Genomic DNA, 12435 nt, shown 5'->3' on the forward strand with positions numbered 1-12435 from the left:
TAGAAATCACTTCTTATATACTAGGCTTTGTGCTAGGTACTAGGGGTACCTAAGTGCTGGGTAGATGGAGGTAAGTGATACAACATCCTTATTTTAGGAGTACTCACAAGCTATATGGTTTAGAGCTTACAAAACATTTCCAAGTATATTATGACATCACTTTTTACAGCAATCTTTTGAATTTGGTATTACAATTGCCATTTTATAGATGACAAAATTGAAGCTCAGAAGAGTTAAAGCATGTTCCTAGGGGTCACACTGCTACAGAGTAAAACTAATTAACACAAACTAGTGTCTCCCAGTGACAGTTCCACTGACGCTGCCCTCAGACCTACAGCCAATACACATGTATCCTCAAAAACCTTGGTTAAGTTCTGTTTTAAACTCATTGTTTTCCCATTGTCTTCCCCTCTTTAAATGGAAGTGTACTAGAAGAAATTGCAGCCCGAAGACCAACGAAGTAGAGTCACACTTTTGCCTTTGCCTTGGGGCAATATGAAGTAAGAGAAAGGAGAAGACTGCTGTGGAGATGCTATCCCTGTGGTTCTCAATCATCCAAGCAAAAACCTAAAAGGAATTCTCTACACGGAAAATTTTATCTTTTTTTTTTTTTTTTTTTTTTGAGACAGAGTCTCACTCTGTTGCTCGGGCTAGAGTGCCGTGGCATCAGCCTAGCTCACAGCAACCTCAAACTCCTGGGCTCAGGCAATCCTCCTGCCTCAGCCTCCCGAGTAGCTAGGACTACAGGCATGTACCACGATGCCCGGCTAATTTTTCTATATATATTTTTAGCTGTCCGTATAATTTCTTTCTATGTTTAGTAGAGATGGGGGTCTCACTCTTGCTCAGGCTGGTCTCGAACTCCTGAGCTCAAAATGATCCGCCCGCTTCGGTCTCCCAGAGCGCTAGGATTACAGGCGTGAGCCACCGCGCCCAGCCAAGGCAAATTTTATCTTAAGTACAGTGTATTCAGTCTCAAATGTGCAAAATATATGATAGGACAATTCCATAAACTGTATTGTCCTAACCTTTTTTTTTAAATTTCTCTTACCAGCACTACTAGATCAATAGAAAAAGAAAATTACAAAAGATCATGAACTCTTCCACAGAAAGAATAACAACAACGCATATTGCAGGGGAAAAGGGCCAGGGGGTCATATTGAACCTCAACCTCACATGGGCTCCCTGCTCCAACTTCCACAGTTCAGAATTCACTTAGCACATCTCTGGGTTTTGCCCAGCCCCCTTACTTCTGTATCACCAAACCATAACTGCACAGGTAAATGCTCCTGGGGGACATATAGAAGCCAACACTAGGTGAAAAGTGATGCTCAGCTTTTCTTGGCAACTTGAGGTTTCATGAAATGAAGTCAAGGGCTAGAATTACTATAAGAAAGTTCAGCCCATTGATTTTTTTTGTCAGATAATAATGTACACTTCAGCTAGGGGAGGTTTTCCTCTTTCTTTCCTGGGAAGAAGTCAAAAGTTATATCCAGGAAAAATTGAAATAAACAATGTAAAATCAGAGCTATCATGAAAAATTTGGCACTCAATACAAACTTCTATGTTTTACAATATATAGAAGAATCAATTATGCAGATAAATAGATCTAGTAAATTTGAGTTAATATATATCTTAATATAGCAAGGTTTATAGATTTCTAGATGCCTCCATTACCATCCTGGTCACCACTATTTGGACATGTTCTAGTGTTGTCAATGTCCTCCTTAAATTATGGTGCTCAAAGAGGGATATGATTTCCAGGTGTGGTTTGATAAGTAAAGTGTACAGTCAGGTTATTATCTCTCTTTAACTTCTACTACTTCCCAGGCCATATAGCCTATCACTGCAGCAAATGATTGTCCTTAGTATTTGGTGCTGACGTTCCTGTATTCAGTCTCAGAGAGAAGGAAATGTGTTTTTATGGGCCTTTTCAGTAGTAAACCAGGTATTAAAAAGATAAGAGTATACTTAGGGTTGGAAGAAGAGAGGGATAAATGAACCATGAAGTCCCTTTCAAGCCCTTTAGAATAAAATAGTTCTTATAGAAACAGGTTATTTTTTTCAAGGCAAATTTTTCAGTGCTGTAAGAATGGCAAATACTTAAGAACCTTTCATGTTTCTAAAATAAAAGCCTCACAGTGGGTTGGATCTAAAATGGTCCTTGTTTTCAAGCACAGGCACCCTTTTATTTTTTTAATTGGTCAAGTGAAGCAGTGGAAGCTCAAGTACCTTAATGGAAAAAGAAAACCGATATTTATGAGGTACCTGCAAGGTACATGCCAGCATCTGTGGTCAACTTGCTCACATCTGTCCTCTTGTTCAACTTTAACATAACCATAGGTGTTTAGAATTATTTTTATTTTACTGGTGAGGAAACTGAGACTCAGAGAGGTTAAGTGACTCACAGAAGGTAATACCTCTAGTTAAAGGCGAAGGCCTGAATTTGAATGTAGGTCAGTCTCACCAAAGCCCATACTAATTCCAAATATGCTTCAGCCCTAAAAACTGGATGTTGGGAGACTTCTGGTTTCAACTTCAACATGTAAAGACTTTGGAAGTTGTCACTCTCATCCTCAACAACAAGAAAATAGTTGAACAAACTGAAAATCCATGATTCTTCTTAGACCCATCAGGGAATTGCAGTCAGGGCAAGTTGCCACCTGAAATCTGGAGAGACACGCAAATGCAAGGAATCACAGCTGAGCTCAGCTTACCTGAAGCAGAAGCCACTGGAGCCATAAACTACTAAGAACACAGATAATTTTGATGAGCTGCTAAAGGGTGAATGTGGACTGGCTTTAGAGTTCAACACTCCTGGAACCCCAGATGTATGGATCCCCTATACTTCCTTAAACCACACAAAGTCCTCGCAGTGAAGATTCAAGAAAAATCTCCTTATTTGTCATGCAGGGGGTGAGAAAAAGCAATAATTTTGAAATACATCATGAGCATTCCTCCATAACAAATGCCTACTCTCCAAGGGGGACATAATTTTACCAAAGCCTGATATACCTTGAGGAAGGGCAGTTAGATAACTATAGCTCCCTCTATCCTTCTTGTCACACATAAGGCGGAAAAAAGGGCTAGGAAAAACTTCTGAAGGTTACAGCCCAAGGACATAGACCCAATAAAATACTGAGATTAATCATTAGAGTACAGACAACAACCACTCCCCTTATACTCTACCACCATATTGGTAGGTCTGAAGTATGATAATAGATTACAACTGAGAGGGCTGAAAGACACAGATCCTATTTAAGGAGTTATTAGAGAACCCCCAAAACAATAGGCGAGAAAAAAATAAAACAAGGGCACTAGAGAAAAACTGAACCTCTGGCACCTACAGTTACAGCAAACATTAAATAGCCCAGCTCCTAGCCAGATTAATATAAAATATCATGTTAGAAGTCCAATTACTTCAAATTCCTATTACTCAATATATCATGCCCTGCTTTCAACACGCAATTACAAGCCATGTTAAAAGGCATGAAAAACAGTCTGAAAAGGCAAAGCAATTATCATAACCACATTTGGATATGACATGTATTTTGGAATTATATAGGGGATTTAAAATAACCATGATTAATATAATAAGGGCACTAATGGAATAAGAACATGCAAGAACAAATGAGTAATTAAAAGAGATGGAAACTCTAAGAAATATCAAAAAATGTTAGGAATCAAAAACACCAAAACAAAAATGAAGCATACCTTTTATGGGCTCATCAGTATATCAAACACAACCAAAAAAGCATCAGTGAGCTTGAAGATATGTCAATAAAAACATCCCAAAATGAAATGGGAAAGAAAAAAAGAATGAAAAAAATAGAAAAGAATATCCAAGAACTTTGAGAAAAATTCAAAAAGTATAAAATATGTTTTTTTTTTTTTGTTTGTTTGTTTGTTTGTTTGTTTTTGAGACAGAGTCTCGCTCTGTTGCCCGGGCTAGAGTGAGTGCCATGGTGTCAACCTAGCTCACAGCAACCTCAAACTCCTGGGCTTAAGCGATCCTACTGCCTCAGCCTCCCCAGTAGCTGGGACTACAGACATGAGCCACCATGCACAGCTAATTTTTTGTATATATATTTTTAGTTGGCCAGATAATTTATTTCTATTTTTAGTAGAGACGGGGTCTCACTCTTGCTCAGGCTGGTCTCGAACTCCTGACCTCGAGCGATCCACCCACCTCGGCCTCCCAGAGTGCTAGGATTATAGGCGTGAGCCACCGCGCCCGGCCTAAAATATGTTTAATTGCAATTCCAGAAAGAGAGAATGGAGCAGAAGAAATATTTGAAGATATAATGACCAAGAATTTTCCAAAATGCTTAATAGATACCATTCACATATCCCAAAAGCTCAGAGAATAACAAGCAGGAGGAATACCAAAATATCTATTCCTAGGTATATCATATTCAAACTGCAGAAAATCAAAGACACAGAGAAAATCTCCAGAGAAACCAAGGAGGAAAAAAAAACTGCCTTAGTTATAGAGGAATAAGGATAAGAATTACATCAAATTTCTCATCATAAATTATGCACGCAAAAAGAATAAATCAAAATATTTTTTAAATGTTGAAAGTAAGAAAACCCCATCAACCTAGAATTCTGTGTCTAGCAAAATTATCCTTCTAATGTAATGCAGAGATAACGACTTTCTCAAGCAAAACTGGAGGAAATCTGTCACTAGTAGACCTGCTTTGCAAGAAATGCTAAAAGAAATTCTTCAGGAAAATCATATAGGCCAGGAAATCAGATCTATATAAAGAAAGGAAGACTGTTAGACAAGGAATAATGAAGGTAAAATAAAGTCTTTTCTTCTTCTTTTTCTTAATTGATCTAATAGGTAAGTGTTTGTTCAAAGTAACAATAGGAACAATGAACTTGGTAATTATAGCATATGGATAAGTGAAATGAATGACACGATATTATAAGAAATTGGAGGGAGGAATTGGGAATATTCTGTTATAAGACAACAATACCAATGAAACAATACAGTGTTATTTGAAAGTGGCTTACAATAGTTGTAAATGTATATGCAAACTTTAGGGCAACCACTAAAAAATTTTTAAAAGAAGTATAATTGATATGCTAAGAAAGGAGAAAAATGCAAAAATGTTCAGTTAAAACCAGAGAAGGCAGAGCTAGAGAGAAAGATTTAATCAAAAAAAGTTTTAAACCTAAAACAAACAAAAACAAAGAACAAGTGCAATGAATAGAAAGCAGTTACAAACGTGGTGGATGTTAATCCAGCTACATCAATCATCACTTTAAATGTGAATGTTCTAAACACACAAATTAAAAGACAGAGACTATCACAGTGGTTATAAAAACAAGACTTAACTTTATGTTGTCTACAGGAAACACATCTTAAACATAAAGACATGAATAAAAGGAAAGAGAAAGACATACCATGCTAATATTAGTTAAGAAAAAACTGGTGTACCTAAATTAATTTCAGGCTAACCACACTTCAGAAGAAGGAAAATTATCAGGAATAAAGAGAGTCGTTAAATAACGATAAAGGGGTCAGCTCTCCAAAAGGAAAAAACAAACAAACAAATAAAAACACAATCCTTAATGTATATGCACCTAACAACAGAGCAACAAAATACATGAAGCAAAAACTGATATAACTGCAAAGAGAAGCATACAAATGCACTATTATAGTTGTAGCAGTTAACACCTCTCTATCAGTAACTAACAAATCCATCAGGCAGAAAATTAGCAAGGATATGGTTGAACTGAATAGCCCCATCTATCAACTGGATCTAATTAACATTTATAGAATACTTCATTTATTAACAGCAGAATACACATTCTTCTTGAGCTCACATGGAATGTTCACTATGATAGACCACATTCTCGGTCATAAAATACACCTTAATTAATTTAATAGCATGAAAATCATACAAAGAATGTTATCAAACCACAATGGATTTAATTACAAATCAGTAACAAAAAGATAAGATAATCTGTAATCTCTTGGAAATTAAACAACACACGTCTACATTACATGCAGAACAAAGAAGTCTCAAGAGAAATTTTTAAATATTTTTAGTTAAATGAAAATGACAATACAATTTATAAAAATGCAGCAAAAACAGTGCTTAAAAGGAATTCATTGTATTGACTGCAAATATTAGAAAAGAAGAAAGATCTCAAATCAATAATCTAAGATTCTGCCACAGAAAACTAGAGAAAGAAGACCAATATAAATGTAAAATAAGCAGAAAAAATAAATTACAATTAGAGCAGAAATACATGAAATTGAAAACTGAAGATAACAATAAAATTTAAAAATATCTAGTCAGGCTAACCAAGAAAAAAAGATAGAAGATACAGTTTACTAATATGAGAAATAAAAGAAAGGTCATCACTACTGCTCTCATGGATAATAAAAGAGTAATACATGAATGTTAGGAAAACCTCTATGTCCATGAACTTGATAAAACTCATGAAATGGACCAATTCCTTTACAGACAGAAACTATCAAAAATTACACAAGGAGAAATAGATTATCTTAATTGGCCTATATCTATTAAAGAAATTGAATCCATGATTTATAATCTTCCAAAAGTAAACTCATGGGCCAGATGGGTTCACTGGTGAATTCTACCAAATATTTAAGAAAGAAAGGATATCAGTTCTCTACAATCTCTTCCAGAAAACAGAAGTAGAGACAATACTTTCTAACTTATTCCATGAAGCCAGCACCCAAACCAGATAAAACTATTAAAAGAAAGGAAAGTTACAGATCAAGATGTCTCATGAACATAAATGCAAAAATTCACAACAAAATATTAGCAAATGAAATCCAACAATGTATAAAAAGAATTATATGCCATGACTGGTGCATATCTGGAATAAGCCAGATATGCAAGGCTGGTTCAACATTCAAAAATCAGTTAATGTAATCCATAACACCAACAGACTAAATAAGAAAAATCATATGATCACATCAATAGATGCAGAAAAGCATTTGCCAAAATTGACATTATTCATGATAAAAACTCAGTAAGCTAGAAATAGAGGGGAACTTTTTACACTTGATAAAGAACATCCACAAAATATTTACAGGTAACATCATACTTAATGGTGAGAAACTACATGCTTTTCCCCTAAGATCGGCAAGAAGGCAAGGATGTCCCTCTCTTAGCACTCCTATTCAACACTGTACTTAGAAAGTCCTAGCTAATGCAATAAGACAAGAAAGGAAAAATAGTCCATGTTCACAGATAGGAAGACTCAGTATTATTAAGATGTCAATTCTTTCCAACATGATCTATAGATTCAACGGAATCCCAATCAAAATCTCAGCAAGTTATTTTGTAACTATCAATACTAAAGTTTATATGGAGTCTGAAATTGGCTGAGAGGATCACAGACATGGCAACAATTAGGATGGAAAATTGACAGCCATGCCTGCAGGTCTGATATATACATCTATAAGTATACATGTGGCCAAAGAAAAGGAATCCAAAAAGCAGCTAGTGAAACCAGAGCAGCTGCCCATGTATACCCCACCACCTTTCCCATCTAAAACTGTTGAAGAGCAGCCTGGTCATTTACAAATAGGCCTTGCTTCTATTTACACTACAACTGGTTGTTATATTTGCTGGTGCAAGGGTGTTTATGTCTTTGTGAAAAATTGGATAATGTATATGGTGCAATTTGGAAAAAGTAGATGCATATGTTTATCTGAAGAATCCTCCTCAAGATTTTCTTCCCAAAATGGGAGTGATTACAGTTTCAGGATGGGCTTGGTTTCAGTGACAAAAGGTTCAAGGTTTAAGAAAATTACTTGAGGCTGGGCGTGGTGGCTCATGCCCTTAATCCTAGCACTTTGGTACACCAAGGCAGGAGGATTGCTTGAGGCCAGGAGTTCAAGAACAGCCTGAGCAAGAGTGAGACCCTGTCTCTACTAAAAACAGAAAAAATTAGCCTGGCATGACGGCATGTGCCTGTAGTCCCAGCTACTAGGGAGACAGAGGGACAAGGATCGCTTAAACCCAGGAGTTCAAGGTTTTAGTGAGCTATGATCACACCACTGCACTCCAGCCTCAGTGACAGAGCAAGACCCTGTCTCAAAAACAAAACAAAACAAAAACAAAAACAAATAAAGAAAAAAGAAAATTATTTGAGCTGGGTGTGGTGGCACACACCTGTAGTTCCTGCTACTTGGGAGGCTGAGGCAGGAGGATCATTTGAGTTCAGGTGTTCAAGGATGCAGTGAGCTACAATTGTGCCGCTGCACTCCAGCCTGGGTGACAGAGTGAGACCCTGTCTCTAAAAAAAAAAAATATATATATATATATATACATATATATATATATATATATAAATGAATAAATAATAATATTTTTAAAAAGATAACCACTTATCCTCTGGGCCTGGCCACTTTAAGAGCAGCTATTTGCTACCCAGTTTAGTGAGTAATAATTGCTAAGGTAACAGGGAAAAAGGCATATGGTATAAGCCAGCAAATTTATAAAGCAGTTAAATAATTGTAGACAAAAAGCAACAAAAAGAGTCACTCCCTGAACCTAAAGAAAAACTAAGCTAAGAAGCTCTGCTGAAATAGAAATACCTGCAAAAACAACTCATGTCTTGAAATAGTGACTTTGCCATCAGAACTCAAAGCTCTGAAGCAAAGACCAAATCAGAATCCACCTCAGGTGCTACATAGTTTATGCCTGCCCAAGCTCATGGATCATAGGCAGTCCCACCCAGAAGATGTAGATAGGTACAGCACTAGAAGCTGAAGTAGACTGCGTAGAGAGACTGCATAGAAAACTGCAAGATGTATGAAGTTGCAAATAATGATGAAAAAATCATTTAATGGGCAACTGAGTATAACTTAAATCAAGTTTTCCTAGTCACATAAGTGATTACAAAACAAACTGTGAATGCAATCCAAACAATACTAAATGACTGGTGAGGGGACACAGGTAGAAGTATTAAGGTGAATTTTATGACTTTAAGGGAATCTATTAAAAAACAAAACAATATGAAGATATGCACACCAATAAGACCAAAATCTGAAAATACATATATGTGTGTGTGTGTGTGTGTATATATATATACACATATTTATATGTATACACATACATATCTGCTCTAGCTTTTCTGAATTAATGTGAGTTAAATTAGAATGGTGTATGGAGGGATTTTTTCATTTCCTAGAGCTGGAATAAAATATGCATATTTTATAGCAAAAAAAAGTTTTTATGGAAAGGCAAAATACCCAGAATAGCCCTCACAACACTGAAGAACAAAGTTGGAGGATTGGCATGACCAAAATTCAAGAATTCCCATAAAGTTACAGTAATCAAAACTACATAAAAGAATAAAAAATTAAGTTAATAAAACAGAATAAGAGCCTTGGAGTAGACCCACATAAATATAATCAACTGATTTTGATGAAAGAGCAGAGGCTATTCAATGGAGAAAGGATAGTCTTTTCAACAAATACTGTTGGAACAATTGGACATCCATATGCAAAGAAATGAAACTAGACACAGACCTTTCACTTTTCATAAAAATGAACTCAAAATGGATCATAGACCTAAGTGTAAAATGCAAAACTATCAAAATTCTAGAAGATAACATGGGAGAAAGTCTTGGTGACGTTGGGTTTAGCAATGAGTTGTTGTTAGATATAACGTTAAAAGCACAATCCATGAAATAAAAAATTGATAAGTTGGACTTTATAAAATTAAAAACATCTGTGACATTAAGAGAATAAAGAGAAAAGCACATGTCAAGAGAATGAAAAGATAAGCCAAAGACTGGGAGAAAATATTTGCAAAACACATATCTGATAAAAGACTTGTATCCAAAATACACAAAAAACACTTAAAATTCAACAGTAAGAAAACAAACAACCCAATTAAAAAATAAGCAAAAGATCTGAGCAAACACCCTCACCAAAAATGATACACAGATGGCAAATAAGCCTAGAAAAATATGCTCAATATCATAAATCATTAGGGAATTGCAAACTAAAATAACAATGAGATACTAATACAGAGCTATTAAATGGCTAAAATTCATAGTAATGACATGATCAAATGCTGGCAAAACTTCAGAGCAACAGGCACTCTCATTCGTTGCTAGTAGGAATGCAAATGGTACAGCCACTTTAAAAGATAGTTTGCCAGTTTCTCATAAAACTAAAGATACTCTTACTATGTGATCCAGCAATTGTGCTCCTTGGTGTTTACCCAATTGATTTGAAAAGTCATGTCCACACACAAACCTGCACATGAATGTTTATAGCAGTTTTATTTATAATCACCCAAACTAGAAGCAAGCAAGATGTCCTTTAATAGGATAAACAAACTGTGGTACATCTATACAATGGAACACTATTAAGCAATATAAAGAAATGAGCTATCAAGCTGCAAATAGACATGGAGGAACTTTAAATGCCTATTGCTAAGTGAAAGAAGCTAGCCTGAAAGGCAACATATGGTACAATTCCAACTATATGGCATTCTGAAAAAGGCACAACTACAGAGACACTAAAAAGATCAATGGTTGCCAGGGCCTTGAGAGGGGAGGGGCAAGGATGGGGGAATAAGTGAAGCGTGGGTTTTAGGATGGTGAAACTATTCTGTAGGATACTCTAATGGAGGATACAAGACATTATGCATTTGTAAAAACTCACAAAACTGTGCAACACAAGAGTGAACCTTAATGTAAACTATAGACTTTAGTTAATAATAATGTACCACTATTGTTTCACTGATTGTAACAAATGTACTACACTAATGCTAATAATGTTAATAGAGGAAACTGTGCCCAGGGGAGAGGGAGCATATAGGAATTCTGTAGTATCTGCTTGATTTTTCTTTAAATCCAAAACTGTTCTAAAAGAATAAAGTCTATTAATCTTTAAAGAAATGAAAACAACCTGGACTTTGGAAATTAGCCCTTGATGGAACTAGTGACCAGAACCACTGAACAGTGTTAAGTCACTCCCTCTTTTTTCCCCTCAATCTGCTTTGACATTTCTTTCATGAGTTAGGGAGTTTTTGCACACAATAGATGCCATATGGCATCGATGTAATTTTAATTGGAAAAAACTAGTGGAAAAGGTTAATGGACCAAAACACCCAAATAGGTACCACATTTCTATGTTATTTATGGATACAGAATGATTTTTTAAAAATTAGCCACATAGAAACTGCAAATTTAGGTTGTAAGAAAAGCCCCACATTTTCTTACACAGTTCATAGAGAAGACACTAAAAGTGTTGCTCCAATTTCTGTGGGATCTTTCTGGCATTTTATGTTCCATATTAATTTAACTAGAATTGACCAAGCTTAGCAATAAGTTGCTATTAAACATAAGCTATTTATTTGTTCAGGCCCATGATCAGCCTGTAAATATATATAGTCTTGATTTTTAAGTTTCACACACCAGACTTCCAAATACAAGGTACATCAATGAGAAATAAAGAAATGAGTGACAAAAAGAATGAAAGAAATATATATTTTCACAGGCTATTACATATATCATTTGATTGATAGAGATTTTTCCCCAAAAGCTATTATAGACCACAGAAGACACTTAAACAATTCACTCAAAGGGTGTGCAGAAATAAAAATTGAATATCCCTAACTACTAGAAAATTTATGAGTCTGCAATAGTTGACCACCCCTTTCCCCCCATTAGCTTAATTAGTTCTTATCATTTACCCTCCATTAGCTTTCCTGAACAACTAGTTGACTTCAACCTTCTGGACACTGTGATTCAGGTGCATAATAAACTTTATATCATGTATTTTGTGTCATAACCTTACTTCTGGTTCCATCTTACTTTCCTACCTGTATTTTCCATTTTGACTGATTGTTCCTATGTATTTTAGTTGTGTTGTATCTTACTTTTATTATGAGCCTTTTTGAAGAGCACGTTAAATTCCTCTGGAGACAAGATAGGATGCAAATAAAAAGGGAGGTAAACAAATAAGGAGAAGGAGAAAGAGAGAGGAGCTATACCTATTACTTGAAGACAAAATATCTCAACAATGTGTTCTCATAAGTTTGAGTAGGAACTATAGAAATGTTTGTATTTATAAATGGCCAGGACCTTGTCAGGGACCCATGAGCAGTCCAACACTGTCTTCCCCAACAGTGGTCAGGGCACTTGGTTGAATCTGCATGTATGATCCTTCTAAAAGTTTTTAACTTTTTACCTTTTTTCCACATCTTGAAAATTTGGGTCAAATGTATAAAGCAAGTTTAAAAATTAGGAAGGCACTAATAAGGCTGCCTTTGTCATGGCTCAGAATATGTCTATTTTCACATTGGATTCAGGGATAAGACACCCTTGAAAAATCAGGAACTAGCTAAACAGAACAGTGTAGAAAAACCCCAGATGAAAATTTGTTTCTTAAATTGATAAAACTTTATCTTAAGAACAATGTGT

General features: G+C 35.5%; 1 protein-coding gene and 1 pseudogene across 1 annotated transcript in view; one reads left to right on the plus strand and one right to left on the minus strand.

Annotated features, from left to right (window-relative positions):
• Positions 1-12435, minus strand: part of GPC3 (glypican 3) — a 414862-nt gene that overhangs the window by 199651 nt on the left and 202776 nt on the right. The gene's annotated exons all lie outside the window — the stretch shown is intronic.
• LOC123628804 lies at positions 65-8765 on the plus strand (annotated as a pseudogene).

Source organism: Lemur catta, chromosome X (assembly GCF_020740605.2).
Source record: "Lemur catta isolate mLemCat1 chromosome X, mLemCat1.pri, whole genome shotgun sequence".
In the NCBI taxonomy this organism is placed as follows: Eukaryota; Metazoa; Chordata; class Mammalia; order Primates; family Lemuridae; genus Lemur; species Lemur catta.